Source organism: Haemaphysalis longicornis, unplaced genomic scaffold, assembly GCF_048455015.1.
Source record: "Haemaphysalis longicornis isolate Haplotype H1 unplaced genomic scaffold, Haemaphysalis longicornis Haplotype H1 scaffold_2, whole genome shotgun sequence".
Lineage (NCBI taxonomy): Eukaryota > Metazoa > Arthropoda > Arachnida > Ixodida > Ixodidae > Haemaphysalis > Haemaphysalis longicornis.
In genome coordinates, this window is record NW_027526295.1 from 48,164,972 (window position 1) to 48,190,667 (window position 25,696).

Here is a 25,696-nt window from a genome sequence, read left to right on the forward strand (position 1 = left end):
GGACACGTTTGTGAATGGTAGAATCTGCCTTTATTTACTTGGTTAGTTTGTACACTACACTGTAACTAGCTCCAAGTCAAGGTCGTTTCACACAAGCGGTGCACAAGCGCACATGCGACGCTCCGCTGACTGGTACGCCTGTAGGAAAATATAAGGCCTCTTGAAGGCGGGAGAAGAGTCAGCGAAGTCTAAGGAAATAAAATCAACTGATATTTTCACCGTACAGCGTAAAACTAGGGTGCGGGAATAACTTTTTTGCGCTGGGCGAACAAGCACAGCGGTCCGCAGCACGACTACGCATCTGCGAACGCTTTTCCGTCTACGAAATGCAATTGCTAGACGTGAGCTATTGTGGAAACTCGGGCGACGCTGACTGCCCGAGCGCAATACAACAAATAGTCACCTAAGCTGCTTGAAATGTCAAAACTAAATAAAAGTGTAAACTGGTTGTACAATATATACCCTATATTACCAAGGGCCAGCGGAGCCCGCTCCGTGGCCGAGTGGTTTGGGGCGCCAGATGTGACACCGCAAGTATTTTGCAAGTCACGAGTTTGAATCCCCGCGGGTACGTGCTTTTTTTTTTTGTAAGTTAACTTTTTTGTTTTCCGACGATGTTTTCTATATTGAGTTCACCTTTTTTGGGGCCGCAACGTTCATGGCTCCACGAACTAGTTCACAAAACGCGCGCAGGCTGGCACTGGCGCGCTCGCGAGTTCTCGTTGGCGTGCTGTTGCCATAAGCACCGACTGCTTGCAGGCAGTGGGCACAGGCCAGAATGAACAGACCCTTGGCCTGGTGCGAACACGCTTTTTACGATACAGACATGAGGGAGGCAAGCTCCAAATATGGGGGAAAAGCGCATGACATTTGGGCGTCTGCGGGTACGCGGAGGGCGTTCATGCACTGCGTAGGTTTCGGCTAGTGAATGCTACGATTCCAAGCCGTCCTAGGAGGCTTATCTTTATGCATTTTTACAGCTGACAACATGGCAGAAGCGCGGTGCGATGATTACTGAGTTATTGAGAATGCCCATCCAACAACGCCAACGGTTGTGTTTTACAGAACCGAAACCGAAACCGAAACTTGTTTGGTGGCTCACCTTGGGCCTCGTCCAATCACGGTGCCCGCTCCTCCTAACGTCACAGCGTTACTTCGTGCGACCGCCGCAAACCGCGCATGGTAGTTTTTCTTCTTTCGCGCTTTGTAAAATAATTACCAATTTGTGAATCGTAAAAACGATGAAAAGTGTGCTAATTTGAGCCAGTCTACGCAGTGCAAGAAAAAACGGGAGCTTGACAAATTCACTTCAGTGTCCCTTTAAGCTGTATATACTTCAGTAAAACTTGAGGTCTCCTAGGGACAGGAAATACCGCGAATCCTATTTAATTCATAAATTCAACTCCATGGAACCTACTGGAAATGATGCGTCTAGGGGCAACTCGGAATCCGTGCGATATTCACCGGGAATACAGAAATAGGCATTGTCTTGCATATACCCCATCCAAAGACTATTACCGCTCACTTTGGTACTTACCTGGTCACCTAATTTCTTTTTTTCCTTCATTAGCGTCTAGAATAATACTCGCCGCATCCCTCCAACCCTTGCTTTTGGAATTCCATTTTATTTTTTTTATTTCTCTATTTTTACTCCGGGTGGTGTTGTGCCCCGTACGTAACTCAAACTTTATGTTTTCGTTTTTTCAGTTTCAGGACAGGGCTGTTCCAGGAATGTTGCCGCGGGTGACACATGCCATTTCAGTTGCGGGGTCATTGCTTTTTCTTTTGTGTGTGGGTTGATGTGGTTTCCCTCCCTGATTTTTTTTCTCTTTTCTTTTTTCCTTGACGTAGTTATTTCCCCCCCTTCTCTATCTTTTCTTTTCACCTGCGGCTTGCAGATAGTTTCTGATACGGATCCCACTCTCAACGCCTGGTCTGCTTCCGGCGGTTCTGAGAACCTTTCCGTATGCTCCGTGGTGGGTCAACAAACACCCTCTCATCCTTTCACTCCAAAAATTCCACGAAATTCAACCACCAGATGACTTCCGTGTGACCTACTTCGCGGCTTAAACTATACAACCTTCTTTGCCCCTCAAACCCCGACATACTCCCAAACCAATCCGCTTTCTCCATTTCACTTCCTTCTTTCCTTCTCCCCTCTCACCTGGGGACCTAACCCTATATGAAGTGTGCCAGCCAGGCGAGAGATTGCCCTGACGAAAGCAAGTCTCTTTGCTGAAACGTTGGCAATAATCGTGCTAGTACCGTGTTGAAAGTTTCCTATATATATATATATATATATATATATATATATATATATATATATATATATATATATATATATGTATATATTTATATATATATATTTTATAAGGTTAGTAGAGACAGAGACACACGAGAAAGACGTAGAAAATAGAAATAAGTTTATTGATGTTTTAGGGAGAGGTCTTCCTTTCTTCAGAGTACAGAATGAGTTCGTTTCAGAGTTATATATAGATACAAAAAATGTAGCAAGGGCGAGGGCAAGGTAAGATAAGGGAGAGTTTGTACAATTGGATCATGGTTGGTGGGTAGTAAAAGAATGAAGAGAGAGCAGACAAAAAATATAAAAAGATAAGAACACACTGTCACGCGGTACGCACATGGGATAGAAAGAGTGCAGAACCAAAGAGAAAAAATTAACAAGGTAATTCCCCCCGCCCTCGTGGCAACAGGGGCAAAAGAGGGGTCAAAACAAGATATGGCCATGCACGTGTTCTACAAGGGCAAAAAAATTAGTCACGCGGGACGAAGCCGCGATGGCAATGCACTCAGATTAGGTGGAGGACACTCCAAGATCCAAGGTTGCTGCCCAGGACACGTGGTTATCAGAAATAATATACGCCATGGCTGTAACCCCTCGGGTCGGATTGACTGAGCCATCCTAGAAATTTCATGGTGATTGAGATAAGCGTTCTCCAAACGTTCAAGAACCAAGAATCTGGCTGTTTCCTGATTCTTATAACGGCTGTGTAGGGGCAGATGTTCGCCCTTTGTTGCATGGTCATATATTTTTTGGACCTTCTCCGTTCCGCGTGACTAATTTTTTTGCCCTTGTCGAACACGTGCATGGGCATATCTTGTTTTTTGAACCCTCTTTCACCCCTGTTGCAACTAGGGAGGGGGAAAGTAGCTTGTTTAATTTTTTCTGGTTCTCCCTTTCTTTCCCATGTGCGTACCGCGTGACTGTGTGTTCTTATTATCCTTTTTATAATTTTTTTCCGCTCTCTTTTCATTCTTTTACAACCCACCAACCATGATCCAATTGTACAAACTCTCCCTTCTCTTACCTTGCCCTCGCCCTTGCTACATTTTTTTATATATATAACTCTGAAACGAACTTATTCTGTACTCTGAAGAAAGGAAGTCCTCTTCCTGAAACGTCAGTAAACTTATTTCTTTTTGCTACGTCTTTCTCGTGTGTCTCTGTCTCTACTAACCTTATTTTTTCGCACTCTGTGTGAGGTTTTATGTTTCCAGACTATATATTTATATATATATATATATATATTTATATATTAAGTAAGCGCTTGTTAGGGCCATGATGCTAGAGGAATATGCATCCAGAGGCAATGCCCCGTAGTTGTACACAAACGCTATGTGCCAAGGTTGTGTTCCACCCGCAATCATGCTTCATCTTTGGCATCAGTTGTCTATCGTCATAAACGCCCGTCTTTGTTGTTCTTTAGGGCTCGCTCCCTGTCACGTAGGGCAAGGCTCCCCTAATGAAGACATGCAATATATATATATATATATATATATTTATATATATATATATATATATATATATATATATATATATATATATATATATATATATATATATATATTGTCACGGGACGTGGCGGACAATCCCCGTGGCGCCATGGCCCACCACCAAGGATGATGACGACGAAGAGCTGTGAGCACGGCGCAGCCAAGCCGTGCTTGGTTATGGCTGCCTGCAAATAGTCTTGTAAATACATGGCTTCATCGCCTCATGGTTCATGTCATCTGCCGCCACGTTACATTTGGTGGAGGTGCGGAGGTTACATTTGGTAGAGGTGGTGGAGGTGCATCAATATATATATATTTATATATATATATATATATATATATATATATATATATATATATATATATTGCCTGTCCTTATTAGGGGAGCCTTGCCATATATGTATATATATATATATATATATATATATATATATATATATATATATATATATATATATATATATATAGGGCAAGTATCTACAGTATCTGCCAACGCATCACCGGACCTCAACGTGCGCAGACCGCTTGGCGCATCACTTGATACCAGCGCCATCGCCCACCAGGCTTATAAATTGCCTACCCGCCAGCTCCGCAGCTATGGGGCACGGCGGCTCTGCCAGTATGGCGTCTAATCCGTTCGTCTTCCTACTGCAGGTGAGAAAAAATTACGGAAAATGCTATCGTTCAAGTGACCCGTTCTTGGTAGTGCTGGCGTGCCCATGGCTGTGTTGTTGTATCTATGAAACTGCAGTGTCTCTGAGAAAATTGCTCATGCTGGCCGGGGATATTGAATCAAACCCAGGCCCGGATTTAGCTGCCATTGCAAAGCAACTGCAAGCAATAGCGTCTGACATCAGAGACATCAAGGAAGAGCGGCTAGCTAACATTGACAAGAAGTTAGATGGCCTGGCTATACTAGAAGTTAAAATAGAATCTTGCCAAACTCAGATTGATTCCATGAGTCGCGCCATTGATGTTCTGGAAAAGAAAATGGATGACTTGGACAACCGTAGCAGGCGCAATAACTTGATTGTTTACGGTCTCCCAGAGGTTGCCGAAGAAACAAGTTATACGTTGGCGGACACCGTGAACACGACTATAATCAATGGAACACTGGAGTTAGATAAGGTTGCCATAGAACGGATACACCGGTTAGGTAAACCCGCACCAAAAAAAACACGGCCAGTAATTTTTAGGCTGTTGGATTGGAGAGAGAAAACAGAAATTCTAAAAAGAGGATTCAAACTGAAAGGTACGTCGTTTGCTATCGGCGAAGACTTCTCGCCGAAAGTACGAGAAGTAAGGAAGAAGCTATGGGATAGTGCGAAGCCAAACCGTGAAAACAAAGAAAAGGTTACCCTTTCATTTGACAAATTGTACATTGACAAGCGCGCATTCGTTTGGAGCGATGAAATGAACGACAAGATACCGATGAAAAAAAAACGACCAAAATGCAAACAAAAGTTCAATGATAGAAACTAAGCAAAAAGAAATCCCCAGCAGGCCGACGACTCGAAGCAACACGCAGTCAAAGAGCTAACCTTGCTGAACATAAATGCCCGGAGCATACTAAACAAGATAGAACAACTCGAGCATATCTTACTTGATTATGATCCTGACCTTGTGGCTATAACGGAGACATGGCTTTCCCCAGACGTATCCAGTCACGAAATTGCTCCCCCAAACTACTCGGTTATCAGGAAGGATCGGCCAACTCGAGGCGGAGGGGTAGCTCTATTAATTAAAAAATGTATTCCTTTCACATGTTTGCCTGAGGTAGAAAGTGCGGAGGCTGTTTTTTGTAAGATAGCTTGCGACGGCTCGAGTATAATCACTGGATGCGTCTATCGTAGCCCGTCCTCCGGTGAAGACGGTATATCTTTCGTCCAAGAATTTCTTTCGCAGCATGCACGTAGAAATCGTGTGATTATTATGGGTGACTTCAACCTCGCTGATTTTAACTTGGCTACTATGCACCACACGTCTCCGTCATCGAAAGCACTGGTTAATTTAATGCTTGATTTTAACCTTCATCAGGTAGTACCCGATGCAACACGCATACAAGGAACAACTGGAAATAGTCTTGACCTCATACTTCTCAGCGACCATTTTCCAAACGAGCAAATTGAGATAAGCATTGCTGACGGGATATCTGACCACAAGATGCCTGTTTGTCGGTTGGCACTTGATTGTAAATTGGCAGTTCGCCCTACCGCAGTAACCATTATCAATTACCAGAAAGCCAACAACGACAGTATTCAAACGTATCTCGCGCATGAATTCCAACCTTTTTTTGAAACTGCCAGTGATATGTCCGCAAATGTAAATTTGTTGTGGCTCCAGTTTAAGGTCATTGTTCTTCACTGCATAAATAGCTTTATACCTGTGAAACACAAAAAAACCCACCTAAAAAACCCATGGATAAATCGAGAAGTTATCCAAGCGAAACGCCAAGTAAAAAGGTTACGGCGGGCGGCGAGGATCAACCCCGCCAACTCGCCTGGTAACCAGAAGTTATTAAATGCAGTCACGGAACTGAAAAAAAAGACACAGCAAGCCAAACAGCACTACTACAACGTAACCCTTCCAAACTTTATCACTAATAGCCCGCAGAAATTCCGGAGGCATTTTCGTAAAAGTCCTGAAGCGTCGTCTACACTAACAGCAGAAGAGAAGGTAGCAAAGTCGAATGCGCATAATGATTTCTTCCGCTCGTTATTCACGACAGATAATGGCATTTCACCTTATTTAAAACAGCACAATACTGACAGAATTGACGAAGTTAACATCACAGACGCTGGAATTATGAAACTATTGCTTAACTTGCACCCGAAAAAAGCCACCGGCCCGGATGACATACCGAACGAATTCCTGAAAAGATATGCAGAATGGTGTAGCAAGTACCTCGGCCTAATTTTTCGCAAGTCGCTTTCAACATCTACCCTGCCGGAAGACTGGAAAAAAGCAAAAGTAGTACCAATTCACAAATCAGGAGACAAAAACGACGTTTCAAATTTCAGGCCTATTTCACTAACAAGCACGTCATGCAAATTACTTGAGCACATAATCCTGAAGCATCTGACTGTTTTCTTGGAAAAAGTGAACTTTTTATCACCTCATCAGCACGGCGTCCGCAGCGGTCTATCAACTATTACACAGCTAGCAGAAGTAGTTCCCGACCTCGCACTATCCATTAACAACCACGCGCAAACGGACATCATTCTACTGGATTTTTCCAAGGCGTTTGATTGTGTAGGCCATACTAAATTAATTGGGAAATTGGAAAGTGTGATTGGCAAAGGCGCAATATCGGCGTGGGTAAAAGAGTTCCTCACGAACAGATCACAGTTTGTTGTTTTCGAAAACACACCATCTCAGACCGTACCTGTAACATCCGGTGTTCCACAGGGGTCAGTCCTGGGACCACTTTTGTTCTTAATTTTTATTAACGATATCACTTCCAATATCGAGTGCAACATCAAGTTATTTGCAGATGACTGCATTATTTACAGGGAAATTAATAGCTATACGGACCACCTAATGCTTAACACGTCACTTAGTAAAATAACGAAATGGTGTTCTGACTGGCAAATGACCATAAACATTAAAAAATCCTTACCATGACTGTTTCAACAAGAAAACAGCCATCTATGTTTACATACTTCATTAATGGCATACCCTTAAATAAGGTTTCGCAACACAAATATTTAGGAATTACGCTTACTTCCGATCTTAAATGGGATACACACATCACAAATATTACCGCCGCCGCGTTGCGCAAACTGTTCTACCTAAAACGATGCCTAAAGACGTCCCCTACTCCTACCAAGCTGTTAGCTTATAGAACATTCGTAAGACCGCTTCTGGAATATGCAAACACAATATGGTTTCCGCACTCGACTACCCTCATTAAAAAGATTGAAAGTGTCCAACGAAAGGCAATAAGGTTCATCCACAATAAATATAAACGGACTGACTCTCCCACTAACCTCTTGGCTGTTTCAGGAATAAAACGTTTGTCAATTAGAGCGAGGCACGCTCGCCTAAAATTCTTGTTCCAGCTAATTCAGAAAAGTTACAAGATTGATACGCATAAATACATATCTTTTCCTCAGACCCGCCCTACACGTCACAAACACGACCGCACCATATCTGAATATTCCTGCAGTAACGACACGTTTATGTACTCTTTTTTTCCCATGGCAATACGCGAGTGGAATAAACTGGACCCGGTGATAACAGGCACAGACTCGTTATCTAAGTTCGTCGAAATGCTGGATTATTCAGTGCAGAAATAACACTTATTGTTGCGCGAACCGAATAGCACATGTGTAGCATTTCCAGCTTTAAAATCTGTTAATTTCCTGTGTATTTTGTTGCTGCACCTTTGTAGTGGCACTATTCTTACATTTTTGATAGGCTTGTTTCTTTGGTTTATTTTTCTTCTTGTTACTACAGCTTGTAATATAGGCGTGTGTATGCGTAAAGTTGTGTAATTATTTCTGTCTTTAAGTGCATATGTTCTTTTTTCTTCTCTCTCATGAAGCAAGCCGCAGATTCACATGTTTCTTGTACGCACATTTTGTACGCCCTCCTGCTATGCTCTCAAATGAGAGTGGCAGTATTGTAAATAAATAAATAAATAAATAAATAAATAAATAAATAAATCAATAAATAAATAAATAAATAAATAAATAAATAAAACATATATATATATATATATATATCTACATGTGATGCTACAGAAGTAAGCGATGGACGAAGGCTTTATTTACAAGCAGTGCGGAACCACAGGCAAGACGTGGTACAAGAGAGGCCGGTGAAAAACGAGCCGGGTTAAACACTTCTTCGCCTTCCTCTTGTACGTGCCAGCATACCCCCTCGATCCGTTTCCACTGCAACATACCCTACCCAGGCGACTGACTGCCAACTAACGTAAGAGACAAACTAGTCATCATTCTGTACGAACTCTTTACCAATTTCCCCCCATGCAGACGAAGTGCACCGAACGAGTTAAGGGGTGTGGGTATGACAACGCTTAAGCCGAGCTACATGCACGACTTGAGTCTTGCGGGAGCTACAGTCCCGAGTAGTAAGTTTTGCGATAACATAGTTCGCAGCCCTCAGATGGGACAGCACTACAAAGGGTCCAGATTACGCAGGCAAAAACGTTTGGTAGCGGCCTCTTTGGCGAACTGGACTCCACAACCAAACGTGTTCACCCGGGTAGTAGCAGACTGGAGGGTGGAGCTGACCATAGCGTGCTTTGGTTCGCCCTTGTGAGATAAGGGTACGCAGTCGAGCCAGTCGCCGGGCTTCTTCAGCAATGCACAAACTCTCAGCCAGGGACACATCTTTATACGAGGAGAATGAAAGTGTGGTGTCTAGGAAGCTTTCAGGAAAGGACGTAAAGAAGGAAGAACGGGGAATATCCTGTGACCTCATGTTTTTTCGGTATTGTACCCGTAGGTCATAAAGTGAAGGACTGTGTCCCAATTGTTTATTTCTGAATCAATGTACACAGACAGCATGTTAGCGCTGGAATTCTGCATTGAGTGAGTCTGTTCGCCTGCGGGTGGTATGTGTGGAAGGTCAATATTCGGAGCCGCAAAGCCGAAGAAGCGGTTCCACGACTTCGGCAGTAAACTGGTGGTTATGGTCACTGATTACAACTCGAGAAGCTTCATGGCGTAGAATAACGCGATGCAAGAGGCAAGATGCGACATCCGCGGCCGTTTCACTCCAAAGACGTGCATTCTCAATGTAGCGTGTCAAAAAATCTACACAGACAATGATCGAACGGTTACCTGCCTTGGACTTCGTTAGGGGCCCACCAGATTAACACCCCCTTTGTCAGCGGGTGGCAGGGGAGGATTCACCGGTTGCAAAGGGCACGGAGACGGGGACGAAAGACGCTTGGAACGCCGACATTGAATGCAGCTGGCGACATATTGCTGCGCTGCTTTCTGCATACGAGGCCAGTAAAACAGTTGCTGATGCCGATATAGGGTGCAGGGAAGTGCAAGGTGACCATTAAAATGAAACATCTTCGCGCATTGCGCGGAGAACCAGATGTCGCAGCGCAGTGAGAAAGACAAAGAGTAAATCCGTGCCATCTGTAGAGTACGACGTTTTCAACAGAACGCCGTCGCGGACTACAAAGGGTGTCGAAATTTTGTCATCCGCGGTTGCAAAAAGCCTTGCGCAGCTTCGGAACTTTCCGTTGTTCTTCCTAAAAAAGTGGGGTGTCTGGGAAGTCTGGTGACCCGGAAGCCAGACAGTCCTCGAAGGTGTCGTCGCCGTCGCTCGATGTGCCCGGTCGAGGTAAGTGGGCAAACAGACCACATCAGTATGGCGGCGCTCACTCTTGTAAGAGACTGTGAAGTCGTATTCTTGTAAGCGTAAGACGACCCATCCACCTAGCCAACCGGAAGGGTCGTGCAGTTTGACAAGCCAGCATAACGAATTGTGACCAAAGTGAAGTGTTGTCTATGCCGGTAGCAGCGACACTTTTGAACAGCGAACACAAAGGCGTGGTGTTCCAGTTCCGTGATGGTAGTTGCGCACGGCTCTGGAAAGGGTGCGGCCGGCAAAAGCAATGACGTGTTGTGCGCCTTTGTGTAACTGGACGACAAAAGCTCCAACGCCCACGCCACTTGCATCAGAGGGGAGCTAGTTGAGTGCCGTGGGACCAAAGTGGCGCAAATTGGGTCAGAAGTTAACACAAAGTTTAGCTGCTGAAAAGAAGACTCACAGTCCAAGAAAAAAGGCTGTCTTTACGGAGTAAGAACTTAAGGGGAAGCGAAATGTGCGCGAAGCATTGCATAATCGTGGGAAATAGGATCAGAGACCCAGGAAGCTCCTAAGCTCTTTCAGGGATCGTGGTGGTTAGAAATCACGCACTGCGGATATTTTCTGTGGATCCGACCTGATGCCTCCCTTATCTAAGAGGAATCCTAGCACAAGGGTTTGGCGCTTCCCGAAACAATATTGTTTTGAATTCAGCACCAATCCTGATTCCTCGCCTCGAGGTGGTCCAGAACAATGGGCAGCCTGCTATTGTGCTCTTCAAATGATCTCCGAAAATAATGAGATCATCGAGGTAGCACATGCAGATGTCCCATTTTAGTAAATGCAGAATGGTGTCCATCAAGCGCTCAAATGTAGCGGGCCCATTACACAACCGAAAAGGCATCACATTGAACCCAAAGAGCCCATCGGGCGTAATGAACAGCGTCTTCTCTTTTTCGGATGGGTGCAATAGGATTTGCCAGTAGCCAGACCGGAGGTCGACCGAAGAAAAGTACGACGCGGATGTAAGCAGTCGATGGCGTCATTAATGTGCGGAAGCGGATATACATGCTTTTTTCACAGGATTGAGTCGAGGATAATCCACACAAAAAAGCGAAGAGTTATCCTTCTTCTTTACGAGAATCACAGGAGCTGCCCACGAACTTGAAGACTCTCGGATGACCCCCTTTTGGAGCATCTCCTGCGTCTCTTCAGTTACTACCTTGCACTCAGAAGGGGACGCACGGTACGGCTGTGAAGAATGGCTGCCGTATTCTCAGTGATATTTCGATGTTGCTCGCGGTACGCTGGAAGTGAAGTTTCGTGGTCATTCCGAGCCAAATCAAATACCGCAGCATGTCGGGTAAGCACCTCAAGGAACGCCTGCTGCTTATGAGAAGGGAGCGAGGTATTTATCATGCGCTTGAGCTGGGGGGTGTAATCTTTGTTGCTGGTAGTCGCGTCATGAGTCCTATTCATTGCATGAATGGTGACGGCGACGGCTTCGTCGCAACGAGCGGGTTTAAGTCCACGGGGCGAAAGTACCGATTCACTGGAAGCGCTCACGGTCCAAACTTGGTGCACCCCTCATCGACTTCAACCAAAGCACAGCACGGGGTATCAGAACATTTTTTAACTGCGTTTGTGGCATCTGCCTCCACGCGAACCTAATAGCTCCCATTACAAGGTGTTTTGGATTTTACGGAGACAAACATGGCCGTCATGGGAGGTAGCACGGCGTCATCGGGAAGAGGAAACAGGCCTTTAGTGTCATTGCACCCTTCTTCAACATAAGTAGGTAGAGTTTCGCTTTAGAAAGAAATTTCGCCAGTTACACAGTCCAACATCGCACCGCAATCCCGTAAAAAGTCGATCCCCAATATTACATCATGAGTTTCCGGGGCTAAAACAATGAACTCCGTTCGAAGACGGTGTTCGCGAAGCAAAACCATCGCCGAACAGATCCGAACTGGAAACAAACGTTCGGCTCCGACTCCACGATACTGAACCTTTCGGTCTCATAAAAACATGACTTTTGGTCCAAGGGGGGTTAATTAAGCGAAAATGAAAACTGAAACCACAGCTCCGGTGCCTATCAAAGCTTCTGTGTTCACAACATATGCAGAAACAGTCACTTTGTTCTTTGCCATAATGACGGCCGGGGAATTGGCAAAAATGACCGGCCCGCGACCTCACCTCCGTCGGCCACAGCACCTACTTTTCCTCGGGTGGTGGGCTCATGGCGGCGTGGCATTGGAGATCACGGTCGGCGAGTGGGCGGTCAAGGATTGCAGCTACTCTCCGAACTCGGGGAACTGTTGCGCATTGTATGTTGGCTGGAACGACCGCTGAAAGGGCGCGTTGGTCTGGTTATCTATGTATGGCGGTCGAGGTGGCGGTTCCTATTGGTGGGAACTCCGGCGGCAAAAACACGAAATGTGACCACGGATACCACAGTTGTAGCAAGTGCGCTGTTCACGAAATGTGACCGGCTGTCCTAAGGAATGGTGTGGTCTGGAGTAGCCGGCGGGTGCGTGGCGGTTAGGCTCCTCGACGTAATTTCCATACTCCCGAGGTGGAGGACTGAAAGCTGTACGCCTGGTACGGTCTTTATTGTAAATGGTACGCTCTTTCTTATTTCCTGCTCGAACCCAAGTCGTCTGATAGCGAATCTTGACGGCTTGCATGGCGAATTGCTGAAATACTCGATCAGGAAGAGCGCACTGGTGAAAGCTCTAGTCACGGTATAAAACTTGCTGCGCGAGTTCTTCTCTAATGATGCGACGCACCACCGAAGCAATCTCCTCGGAGCGGGTCTATCCGACGTCCACGCTGGCAGGCAACAGAAGCCACGTTCGCCAGGCGTCCGAACTTGGGGTTTATATGTCGCATTCTCAGGGTTTCGAACGCGCGGCAATGGCGAATTGCGTCCTGAGCTGACGGCAGGTTTTCCTTAGTTAATAGATAGTTATAGACGTCCACAGCTATACCTTTGCGCAGGTGGCCCACTTTATCCTCGTCTGGCATTGAAGGAATAAAGAGGCCGCACAGTTTGAGGACTTGTGTAATGTATGTCGTGCAAGTTTCGCCGGGGACTCTAGCTCGCTGCGCGAGAGTCTGCTCTACCTTTTTTGGGGGGAAACAGTGTCGCCAAAGCTCGCCCGAAATTCTTTGACGAAGCTGTCCCACGTATCGAATCTGTGCTCATGATTGTCAAACCACACTAATGCGGTAAGGTCCAAGGAGAAGACCACGTTTGCAAGCTGCTCACGAGCGTCCCGCCTGTTGTACTTGCTGACTCGCTGGTAGTGCTTGAGCCAGTTCTCTGCATCTTCCTCGGCAGTTCCTTTGAACATGCCTGGTTCTCTCTTATGAGACCAGACACCGACCCTTCCAGAAGAGGTGGCATCCGTCGCATCTCCCGGAGGTAAACCGGCACCACGCTTGCTGCATCGAAAATAGAGTGGTTCCGCCTCGTTCAGGACGACGAATACCCCGCACCTCACCAGATACTACGGATGTTACAGATAAACAAGGGCTTTATTTACAAGCCATGCGGAACCACAGGCAAGACGTGGTACAATGGAGGCCGGTGAGCGGTGAGCCGGGGAAATCTGTTCTTCGCCCTCCTCTCTCTTCTTCGCGCTAGCATACCCCCTCAATCCATTTCCACTGCGATATAACCTACACAGGCGATCGACTGCGGAACAAATTAAGAGACCACCTAGTTATCGACCTGGACTTAACACTCCAACAATATATATATATATATATATATATATATATATATATATATATATATATATATATATATATATATATATATACAGAAATATAGGTCGGCAGTCTACAATGCCAAAGGAGGCATAGGGGTGTGGTTAGGCCCTTTTCTTTTTCACTACGGGTAATTAAGTAAACATTTTTTTAAATATACAGAAGACAGAAAGAAAGAAAAACACGCGCCCAGAGTGGGGACCGAACCCACGCCTTTCGATTACATGTCGAATGATTTATCAATTCGGCTATCTGGGCGACTGTGTTCTCCTTGACTTTCTGGGCTAATTATATTTACTAGAAGTGTATCTCACTCTTGAGGGTGGTAGCCAGCGCCACTCTGACTATACGGGGAGAAGGGGACCTTCTTTTCAACCCCCGGGGCGTGACTCGAACGTCTACAGCCTGCCATGAGCGGTTTACTGGCGGAAAGCCCTCTTGTGCTACCTAGGCATCAAGGCTGCCAGAACCGAGACCCTCGCTAGGCTTTCGCAGAATAATATAGTAGGGAAATGAGGGGCTCGTTGAGGAAAATACAGAAAGATAGGTCGGCAGTCTACAATGCCAAAGGAGGCATAGGGGTGTGGTTAGGCTCTTTTCTTTTTCACTACGGTTAATTAAGTAAACATTTTTTTTAAATATACACTTCTAGTAAATAGAATTAGCCCAGAAAGTGAAGGAGAACACAGTCGCCCAGATAGCCGAATTGGTAAGGCATTCGACATGTAATCGAAAGGCGTGGGTTCGGTCCCCACTCTGGGCGCGAATTTTTCTTTCTTTCTTTCTTCTGTATATTTAAAAAAAAATGTTTAGTTAATTAACCGTAGTGAAAAAGAAAAGAGCCTAACCACACCCCTATGCCTCCTTTGGCATTGTAGACTGCCGACCTATCTTTCTGTATTTTCCTCAACGAGCCCCTCATTTCCTTACTATATTATTCTGCGAAAGCCTAGAGAGGGTCTCGGTTCTGGCAGCCTTGATGCCTAGGTAGCACAAGAGGGCTTCCCGCCAGTAACCCGCTCATGACAGGCTGTAGACGTTCGAGTCACGCCCCGGGGGTTGAAAAGAAGGTCCCCTTCTCCCCGTGTAGTCAGAGTGGCGCTGGCTACCACCCTCAAGAGTCAGATACACTTCTAGTAAATATAATTAGCCCAGAAAGTGAAGAACACAGTCGCCCAGATAGCCGAATTGGTAAGGCATTCGACATGTAATCGAAAGGCGTGGGTTCGGTCCCCACTCTGGGCGCGTGTTTTTCTTTCTTTCTTTCTTCTGTATATTTAAAAAAAATGTTTACTTAATTAACCGAAGTGAAAAAGAAAAGAGCCTAACCACACCCCTAAGCCTCCTTTGGCATTTTAGACTGCCGACCTATCTTTCTGTATTTTCTTCAACGAGCCCCTCATTTCCTTACTATATATATATATATATATAATATATATATATATATTTATTTATATATTTATATATATTTATATATATATATCTAAATGGTATTTTTTTGTACGATAGGGGTACGACGATGATGAGCTGGGCCAAACGAAGCGGGTGCGATAGGGCGTGACCAAAACTAGTCATCATATATTCCTGATCCTGGTGCATGCCCACAGACGGAAGGTTGTCTGTTGCATTGTCTTCGCACTAGCGCATACCCGTTGTATTAACTCGGTGGCTATCTTCTTTACAATCACTCCCCCGCTGAAAAGCAGCCAACCTGGATGCCTAGGGGTACAATAAAACGAGGGGGTCGTAGTAAGGCTTCAGGCGTTGCACATGAACTGTCTCTTTTCCATGTCGGCGTAGGTCGGGTGTAGGCTGTACTGGCTCGACAGGGTAAATAACGGGCGAGGTACGCTCCAGGACCCGGTATGGGCCGCGATAGTTAGAGAGAAACTTACTGCATTGTCAAGAAGGTGTGAATGGTACCCACAGCCACACCAGTGATCTGGGGGAGAAAGACACGTCTGGGAGATCCTTGTCATGGCGATTCTTTTGTGTGAACTGATCGTCGGATGTGAATGAGCGGGCACGTTGACGGCATTCTTCTGCATAAGAGGATAATTGAGACAGTCTAATACTCAGCGCCATCAGCTCTGTACGGGAGAATGGTTTCAAGGGGGCGAGTCTGTTCACGGCCATAGAGAAGAAAAAACAGCGAGAAGGCGGTAGTAGACTGCGTCGCGGTATGATATGCGTACGTGACAAATGGGAGGACTGAGTCCCAGTTAGTATGGTCTGAGGAAACGTACATGGCGAATATATCACCAAATTAAATCTCTCAGTGAAACCGTTGGTCTGCAGGTGATATGCCGTGCAGGTCCAATGAACAATGCCGCATTTAGTAAGGAGAGCTTCAACAACTTCGGAAAGGAAAACACGGCCTCTATCGCTGAGTATTTCCCTAGGGGCACCATGGCGAAGCATGAAGCGATATAAAATAAAAGAAGCCACGTCCCGTGCTGTGGCAGCCGGTAATGCGGCCGTCTCGGCGTAGCGTGTACGATGGTCAATGGCGACAATGACCCAACGGTTACCGGCAGCGGTACAAGGCAGTAAGCCATGCAGGTCAATGCCCACACGATCAAAGGAGCGCTCTGGGCAAGGCAAGGGCTGCAATGGGCCGGCCTGATGATATGGCGGCGACTTGCGGCACTGACAGGCAGGGCATGAGCGGACGAACTTGCAGACGAAGCTGTACGTCCCGCGCCAAAAGTACCGTAGATGGAGGCGCTGGTACGTTTTCAGCAAGCTGGCACGAGCGCATTGGCGTCGTTATGAAAGAAGGCGCAAAAAGTGGAACGCAAGTGGCAAGGTATGACTAGTAGCCACTTGCGGCCTCTGGGGACTGGGGACGTAACTGCGGCGGTAAAGCAGCCCTTCCCGGAGGGAAAAGTGAGAGGCCTGTCCAGGGCGAAGGGCCCTGGACACGGGAGCAGTAGCTTGGTTGGAAAGGTATGCCAGAATGGAAGCTATCCAAGGGTCCTTGCGCTGCTCGTTTGCCATATCCTCGAACGGGGGGGGCGTTGAGGTTGCCATCCGACTCATTGAACGAAGCAGTATCAACGGGTAGAGGAGAACGTGCTAGGGCGTCGGCGTCGTGATGCTTGCGGCCGGAGCGGCAGACGATGTTAATGTCAAATTTTTTTGCGGCCGTAAAGGTACAGGAGGAATTTGTTGATGACCCATATGATGGCCGAGCACTCTTTTTCGGTTACCGAATATTTAGATTCTTTTTTCGTGAGCGTACGGCTGGCATATGCAACAACGTATTCATCGATTCCTGGTTTACGCTGCGCGAGAACAGCACCCAGGCAGATACCGCTGGCGTCGGTGTGGAGTTCGGTAGGTGCTGAGGGGTCGAAGTATCGAAGTGTAGGTGGCGTTGTAAGTAAGGTCCTTGTATTTTTCAAAGGTAGCGCAAACCATTGTACAAAGTAGAGAAGGAAATTTTCTCCCCGCCCTCTACTTCGCTCCTTCCCACTGCGCCCTTTTCTGCTCCCCTATTGGACCAGGTGCGACACGTGACCAATGAACCCTGTTGATCCCTCGTCAGTTTCGGTTTCGTCGGGTAACGACGCCATTAGGGAGCGCACTGCTCCTCGCTCCCATGTGCGCTGCCTTTCTCAAGGCGGACTCGGCTGCAGCGTAATGCCAACCTGCTGTGCCGTTGGCTGCTCCAGCAGCGTTGCAAAAGGCGACAAGCTTTTTGTGGTTCCACGAGGGAAAAATGACACCGAGCGCAGAGCGATGGCTGCATCGCATCGGCAGAAAAAACTTCGATTGTCATCGAGGGAGGCTTTGCGAGGTAAGCAGTCACTACAAAACGTTTTCGCGTAGGCATGCCTCTGGAAGGCTTTTAGATGAAGCACAGCCTAGGTACTGACGTTCCGATTAAACAGAAAAAAAGCAGCTTGATGTTTCCGTCGACGCATTCTCCCGTGATTTCAACAACGATGACAGCCCGATCGTGTTTAGCTCTCTCGTATTGAATCGGGTATTCGAAAACGGCCGCAATATAATTAGTGCCGAATGTTTGGCGTTCGTGATTTGCTTTCTATTTACCGGAGAGCAGACACGTGTTTTAACTTTTTTTCTTTATTTTTTTAGCTTGAACATTGATTACCTGTAGGCAAAATTTCGCCGTTTATTGTTTTTTTGTAGTTTATTATGTTCTCAGTTTGTATTCCTTCACATTTATCCCCATTTATGTGCACTTCCATGCGAATTTTGTGCATGCTTGTACAGCTAATATAAGAGAGTGCATAGTTAATATAATGTTTATAGTTGTTTATTTGTAAAATGCATGGAAGTTTTTGTTCAAGTTTCGAACATACTTGCGAACACTTTCGATTAACAAATAGTGAGAAACCTAGTGAATGCGTGAACACCATCCTGTTTTCGCGGCTGTTTGCTTTTTTAACATAAGAAGCAAAATGTTTTTCTTCAGCAATATTTCTTCAGCCAAACTGCAAAGAATGCGATAGAGGATGTCTGTATCTTACAGGAACACTTCACGAGGATCAGTTTGAACCAGTAATTCTGTCACAAACTGGCCTCAACAAACTGAAGCCCAATGCGGTTCCTTCCATATTTGTGCATCGGCCTCTTCCGAAGAGCGCAAACCACCCCGCGGAAAGGTAAATAAAATCTACTTTCGATCCACTGAACGTTTGTGTATTTTATGAATGAATCGTATGCACACGTCCCCGATTGATTGATTGTAGGGTTTAACACGCCGACGCAACGCAAGCGATGAGGCGCGCCGTAGTGGAGGGCTCCGGATTAATTTGTACCACCTGGGGATCTTTAACGTGCAACGAAATCTCGTATACACGAGCGTTTTTGCTTTTCGCCTCCATCAGAAAAGCGGCCTGGAATCGAACCCACGACCTCGTGCTCAGCAGCGCAATATATACACGTCCCATTGTGGCAGTAGGCGTGCATGTTCCAAATAGTAGTGGGGCTATTTTGTTCCCGGACCAACTCGAGCTCTGATAGCCCTCATATGAACTTTGAGGTGTTCTTCCACACTTATAAACTCAAGAAAAATTCCACATAGAACAGATTTTTTATTCTTGTGAAGCAGGCCCCAGAATAAATCGACCGTGTGAGTACTACAAACGCAGATTTCGATTGGCCGGCACGCAAGTGCAGTTGGCTCCCTCAAAACGCGCGATGATAGCTAAGGCACTGGCCAATCACACACAGTTCTTCCTACACATTATCTGCGAACACCGTTGTGAATTTACGCCTGGAACATCGCGTTTTACGCCAGCACTCCAACGCACCGCGCATACGAAACAAAAAGGTCCGGCGGCGCGCTCCGCGGGAGTCGCTCACTAATGGCGGCAGAGAGAGGGGGGTGAGGGGGAAACGGCGCGGGGAAGAGAGTTTGCGCTACGTTTGAAACATACAGGGACCTTAGTTGTAAGCAGTTCGCGTAACCTGGGAAATGCATTGTCACAGGCTGCCGACCAAGCAGTGATGTTAGTGCCACTCTCGCGAAGGCGCATCAAGGGGGAAATAACAGAGGCAAAGTCACAAACGAAACGGCTGAAATAAGAACAGAGCCAAATAAAACTGCGCAGCTCCTTCAAATTTCTCGGCTTGGGAAACTCTGCGACGGCTCGAAGTTTAGCAGGGTCCCGTAGAATGCCTTCTCTGGAAACCACATGGCCAAGGATGGTTAGCTTGCGGGCAGCGAAATGGCATTTCTTTACATTAAGTTGAAGCCCAGCTGAAGTGAGGCATTTCAAAACTTGTTCCAGACGTTGGAGGGGCGTGTCGAAGTCGTGAGAGAACACGACGACATCGTCTAAGTAACCTAAACATATTTTCTACTTCAACCCACGCAAAATGCTATCCATCATGCGCTCAAATGTAGCTGGAGCGTTGCAGAGGCCGAAAAGCATGACGTTAAACTCGTACAAACCGTCAGGTGTAGTAAAAGCCGTTTTGGGGCGATCGGCGTCCGCCATAGGAGCATGCAAGTAGCCAGATCGCCGGTCTAAGGATGTGAAAAACTCGGCCCCTTGCAAGCAGTCGAGAGCGTCGTTTATACGCAGTAAGAGATATACGTCTTTGCGGGTAATTTTGTTGAGGCGTCGGTAGTTGACGCAGAATCGAATGGAGCCGTCTTTCTTTTTGACCAGGACAACCGGGGATGCCCAGGGGCTTCTGGATGGTTGAATAACGTTTCGTTGCAGCATATGCGTCACTTGCGCTTCAATGACATTGCACTCATTAGCTGAGATTCGGTATGGTCGCTGACGTAAAGGAGCATAGGTTCCGGTGTCAATGTGGTGACGAACATTCAAAGAATGGCTCAAGGAAGTTTGCTCATGGTCGAATCATCCAAGGAATGGATTCAAAAGTGTGCTGAGGCGATCGCGCTGCGAGGAGGAGAGACCATGGTCGATACAAGGTAGAAAAACGCTTGATGTCGTTCCACAGGTTGGAGTGAGAGCGCTGACAGCAGGCGGAGGGGTATCATCAGACACGTCGTCCGCGATGAAAGTGGGGTCTCTAATTTCGACGCATCCAAGGCACTCTCCGGCAGTCAACGTAAGTGGCGAAACGGAAGTATTGCAGACGAGAAAGCTGGAAAACAATTCTTGAGGCAAGGAACAGCAGTAGGGAATGTAAGGTTCTTTCGTCGTGAGAAAGCTTCGGAAGGCGTGAAGAGAATCGTTGAGTCCGGGACAGATGCACACGACACGGGAAGCAGAATTGCAGCTCAAGGAGGAATATCTGTATATGTAGCGGCGACAAGCTTATAAGGAATAACAGGTGGAATATCGGCCAAAGGCGCTGTACACAGGGGACATAGTTCAACTTCCGCGCGGGCACAATCGATGACGGCTTCGTGACGCGACAAAACTCCCAGCTTAATAAAATATCATGTGAACATGACGGCAACACCAAAAAAGGAGAAAGAATGTTTGGCGCTTTACGTTTGCATTTATTTATCTCGATCGTAAATGTGGCGACGACGTTTCTCACTTCCGACGGCGCGTTTCAACGAGCGGCGTGCGGCGCCACCGCTCACCACACGTTTCAATTTGGCGCCGCGGCGTCCTGGAAGCAGACGACGCGCCTCCATTGCTATAGCGACGGGGCGCATGCGCAGAGAGCAGTGGAAGTGCGATCAAGTGCGAAACGTCCCCCTCGCAAGGGGCACGATCAAATGCAGAGCATTTCCGGGGGAGCACGACGTAAGTAGTTTGCGTTACGTTAATGTTGTTGCATTTGTGGCAACTGCTGACGAGAGAGCGCTCGCCAGCAGTAATTTGAATGAGTCAACGATATAAGGCGCGTCCCTAGCGTCCCATTCTGTGTCGGCTTTGTGGCGCAGTGGTTAGAGCACATGTACATTGCGTTCGGCCCGCAGGGTCGAGGGATCGAAACCGGGTGCCGGATAGTATTTTTTTTATATAGTAGGGACAACGACGGTGTGGGCTACGGACATCAACGCGGGTGACATCGTGAGTTACTGAAATGCTCTGCATTTAAAATTCTGCAAAATAAAGAACGTCTTGAAGTACCACTCTGGCCGTGCACGCAACAAAAGTAGCCACGTGTTGAGCGCTGGCAGTGCGCAGACAAAGGCCGAGTACCGGAGTTGTTACTTTTCGAATTTTGCGGCAGAGCTTCGCATGCATGACGGACACGGCAGCTCCTGTATCGACAAGGGCATACGTAACGCCTCCTTCAACATTGACTTCGATCGAATTCGTAGGAGAAACAGGAGGACTTCGGTAGTTCGACGATGCCGCAGTTCTTGCCTCTGGAACTGCGCTCATCAATTTTCCTCGGGCGGTGCGCTGGGACGACGGTGCATCGGCGACAAGGAACGGCGACGGGGCGAACGCGACCAGTGGCGGCTGCGTTCGTCAGAAGCAAAAGAGCTACGCGGCTGCGCGGGAGACGTGGGTTCGGAGGGTTGGCGCGTCACATAAGAGTTGCTGTCATAGGCGGGACGATGGTAGGCGTAATCGGGTGGCTGGACATTGCGACGGCAGAAACGAGCAACGTGACCTGGGATGCGGCAAGCAAAACATACCGGGCAATTATCCGCAGTGCCCCAGGGGTTAGGGTTGCCGGACGTTGTGACTCGAAGGGGAGGACGTGCTGGGGTCGCGTTTGAGCGCACCAAAGGGGGTCGGTGTAACGAGGTCTGGCTATGACTCAATCATAAGCAATAGGCGTGGACAAAATGTATGGCAGAGAGGAACCTTGGTGGCGTGGTGTACTTGCAATGTCGGCATAAGAAAGGGGCGCCTTCACTTTTGTCTGCTGAAAGGTCGAAGGAAGAGCCTCAGCGACTTGTTCGCGAATAATCTGATGAAGCGGTGAAGCCACGCCAGGCACTTGAGCACATGAAGTCGGTAGTGTAAACGAGAGAAGAGACAGTTGCCGGGCTACCTCTTCGCGCACGAGGTCCTTAAGCCTCTCTTGTGCTGAAGGGTCGTCGAAGGACAGCGCCTAAAGGGTTGCGTCGGTTGCAGCTAGTCGGTGGTGAGCGTAGACGCGCTGCTTGCGCAGCTCGTCGTAGCTTTGACGTAAGCTGACGACTTCACCGATGTTTTGTGGGCTTTTGTTCAGCAACATCTGGAAAGCGTCTTCTTCGATTCCCTTCATAATGTGTCTGATCTCACTTTCGGGCATTGCGGCACTGACGCGACTCCAAAAATCGACAATATCCTCGATGTAGCTGGTGAAGGTTTCGCCAGCTTGTTGTGCCCGTTCACCTAAACGCTGCTGAGCGAGAAGTTTACGCAGGGCTGGCTGGCCAAACACATCCATAAAATCGGTCTTGAATGCGTCCCACGTAGTCATCTTAGCTTCGTCGTTATTACACCACCGCTCGGTGACTTCACGAAAGCAGAAACGACGTTATATCTCTTCATCGCGTCATCCCACCTATTACACGCGCTTACCCTTTAGTAAGAGGTAAGCCAGTCTTAGGCATCCTGGTCGCCGGTGCCTTTGAAGATTACAAATCGCCCCGGAACAGCCAATCGCCGGTGCGAAGGCGGTGGTGCGGTTCTGCTGTCATCAGGCATGCCGAAAGCAGATAGGGCTGGTAGTGTCCGGTTGCGCAGTTCCAGGCTGGCGGATCGAATGGCGTTTACCGTGGAGGTGCCACGCTGGCGTCAGGATGGGGTGAACCCGCAAACTCCACCAAAAAAATTCCCTCGCACTTCCCCGAGGGGGAGAGTGTGTAAGTGCGAATGCACGGTTGTTGATTGCGCGATTACGGTGGATATCGTGATCTTAATGAGTAGTCGAGAGATTACACACACGCACACAACTACAAAGAAAGATATTTCACTCGTTATTGCTGGTACCGTTGCCCGGTCCGCCATCATCGTTATCGAGATGCAGGACCGGCGACCGCTCTCGACGACGGCGCGCGCTCGACTAATACCCTCCCGCGCCACGCGGCCGCTACACGAGCGCCCTCACGGGTCAGAATGCGGAGCGCCCGCTACGCGAGCAACAGCTCTCCCGCCCGAAGTGGAGAGGAGGCGCCCAACACCCGCAGTCACTGAGCGGAGAGAGGAGGAGAGTAGCGCCCGCCGTTACGGCGAGGGCTACACGAGCGCCCTCACGCGTCGGAATGCGGAGCGCCCGCTACGCGAGTGAGAGCTCTCCCGCCCGAAGTGGAGAGGAGGCGCCCAACACCCGCAGTCACTGAGCGGAGGGAGGAGGAGGAGAGTAGCGCGCGCCCATCTCCCCCCGTTGCTAGGGGAGACGAGGAGCGCGCGCACACGCAGCTGTTGCTGTGCGGACGACGGCGGCGGACGATTCAGGCTCGCTTAAGAAGTGCATTCGCACTTAATAAAATGGTTTTTATTGGTACGATAGATTGGGGTACGACGATGAGCTGGGCCAAACCAAACGGTCGTTTCAGCCGGTCAGAACAGGGCGATCACGAGGCAAGCAGGTGCGATACGGCGTGGCCAAGACTGGACCATGATAGTGTCCTGGCCTAGGTGCATGCCCACAGTCAAAAGATTGTCCGTTGCACGGTCCTCGCACTGGCGCATACCCCCAAACAGGAGATTGTCCGTTGCATTAACTCGGTGACTATCTCCTTTACAGTAATTATCTATTTTTTCAAGTTTTGTTATTTTTTGTTTGAAAATTTTGTTCGGCCAATTATCTCCACTTGCGCTATTGTTACCAAACAAGATTTTACTTCCTTCAAATGTGCATTTTTGTGGAACTGGAGTTGGTTATACGGTGCGGTCGTTTTTGATCTTTTTTTGTATTCCAAGCTCTCCTTTTCAGGTTGTTTTGTTTTGTCTTCCATTTTTGCAGGATATGTATACGACGCATAATTTCAATCTCGTGCGATCATTTTTGTTGAGTTCTTTTTTTAGTTTTTTGTATTTTTTCGTTTTTCAAAATTTGGTCCCAACAATTGTCTTGATTTACGCTATAATAACGAATGAAGGATTTTTTTCCCGCGTAAAAAGCTTTTTTTTTTGTTGAAAATCAGGGAGTGGCACGGTTCGCTAAATTTTATACTTTTATTGACTTTGACTTTCTCTTGAGGGCTTGTTTCGTTTATTTTGCGGCTTTGGGGAAGATGCACATTTTTATTTCGGCAGATGATTCGCCTGAAAATTTACTATTTTATTTTTCTGATTTTAGGGTTTTCCAAATTCTGCATGACCAGTTATTTTCATTGAAGCTATTATAAAAGCTGCTGCTTCCGCAAATGTGCATTTTGGTTGAAATGCAGAGCGTAACACAGTTCGCTAATTTTCGCAATTTACATTCGGATTTTGAACATTGTAGCGTAGAAAACCGTTCTGGTTTGTAGAGATTCCGCGCTTGTCCAGTGTTTTCGTTCCCGTTATCCTGTGATTTGTGCGCTGCGAAGATAAATTTTGAACGTTCTTTGCCAGATTTTATGGTTATTGTTCAGTTTGCGGGAAATGCGTAAGGGGCATATTGTTGATTTTGTCGGAGCTATTTTTCTAATTACTTTGTGCTTTACTCATGTTTTGTTTTCAAAATTCTGTCCGACCAGTTATCTGGACTTACACATTTTCAAGAATTCGACGTGCTACTTTCGCTTAATCTTCATTTTAGGGGACATGCAGGGTCTTACTTCTTGGGCACGCATTCGCTATTTTTCATTCGTATTCTAAATGTTGGTTTTTTTTTTGTTTTCAAAATTCTTTCTGACCAGTTATCTGGACTTATACGTTTTTAAGAATTTAACGTGCTACTTTCGCTAAATCTTCATGTTAGGAGACACGCAGGGTCTTACTTGGTGCGCACGCATTCGCTATTTTTTATTCGTATTGTAAATCTTGTTTTGCTCCATTTTTGTTTATACTGTGGCTGTAGGGGGAGATGTAAAAAAAAGGGTATGTTTCGTCTTGCTAGATTTTTCTTAAATTTTCTTTGCATATTTCTTTTTTTTGTTTAACTACTCTTCTTACTCGGTTTTCTTACTTCTCTTCTCTACGCGGTTTCCCTTCTCTTCTATAAGATATCTCTACTTCAGGTATTAAAACCATTATAAGTGTTTCTTTAGCGATATCTGCAATTTTGTGGAAAGGCGCTTCACGAATAGCTCATCTTTGCTAGCTCTTTATTTGTATTTTGCTGAAGTTGCTGTTTTATTTTTTGGTTTTGTGGGGAAATGTATAAGATGCATATTTTTATCTTTGGTAGATCATTTTTGCGAAAAAATTTGATTTCAATATTGTTTTGTTGTCTGCTATTCATTCTCTTCCTGGTGATTTACTGGAGAAGTAAAACATCTTTTAAAGTGACACGGGTCATTAGGAGGGAGATCGCAGAAGTCTCCAGTAAA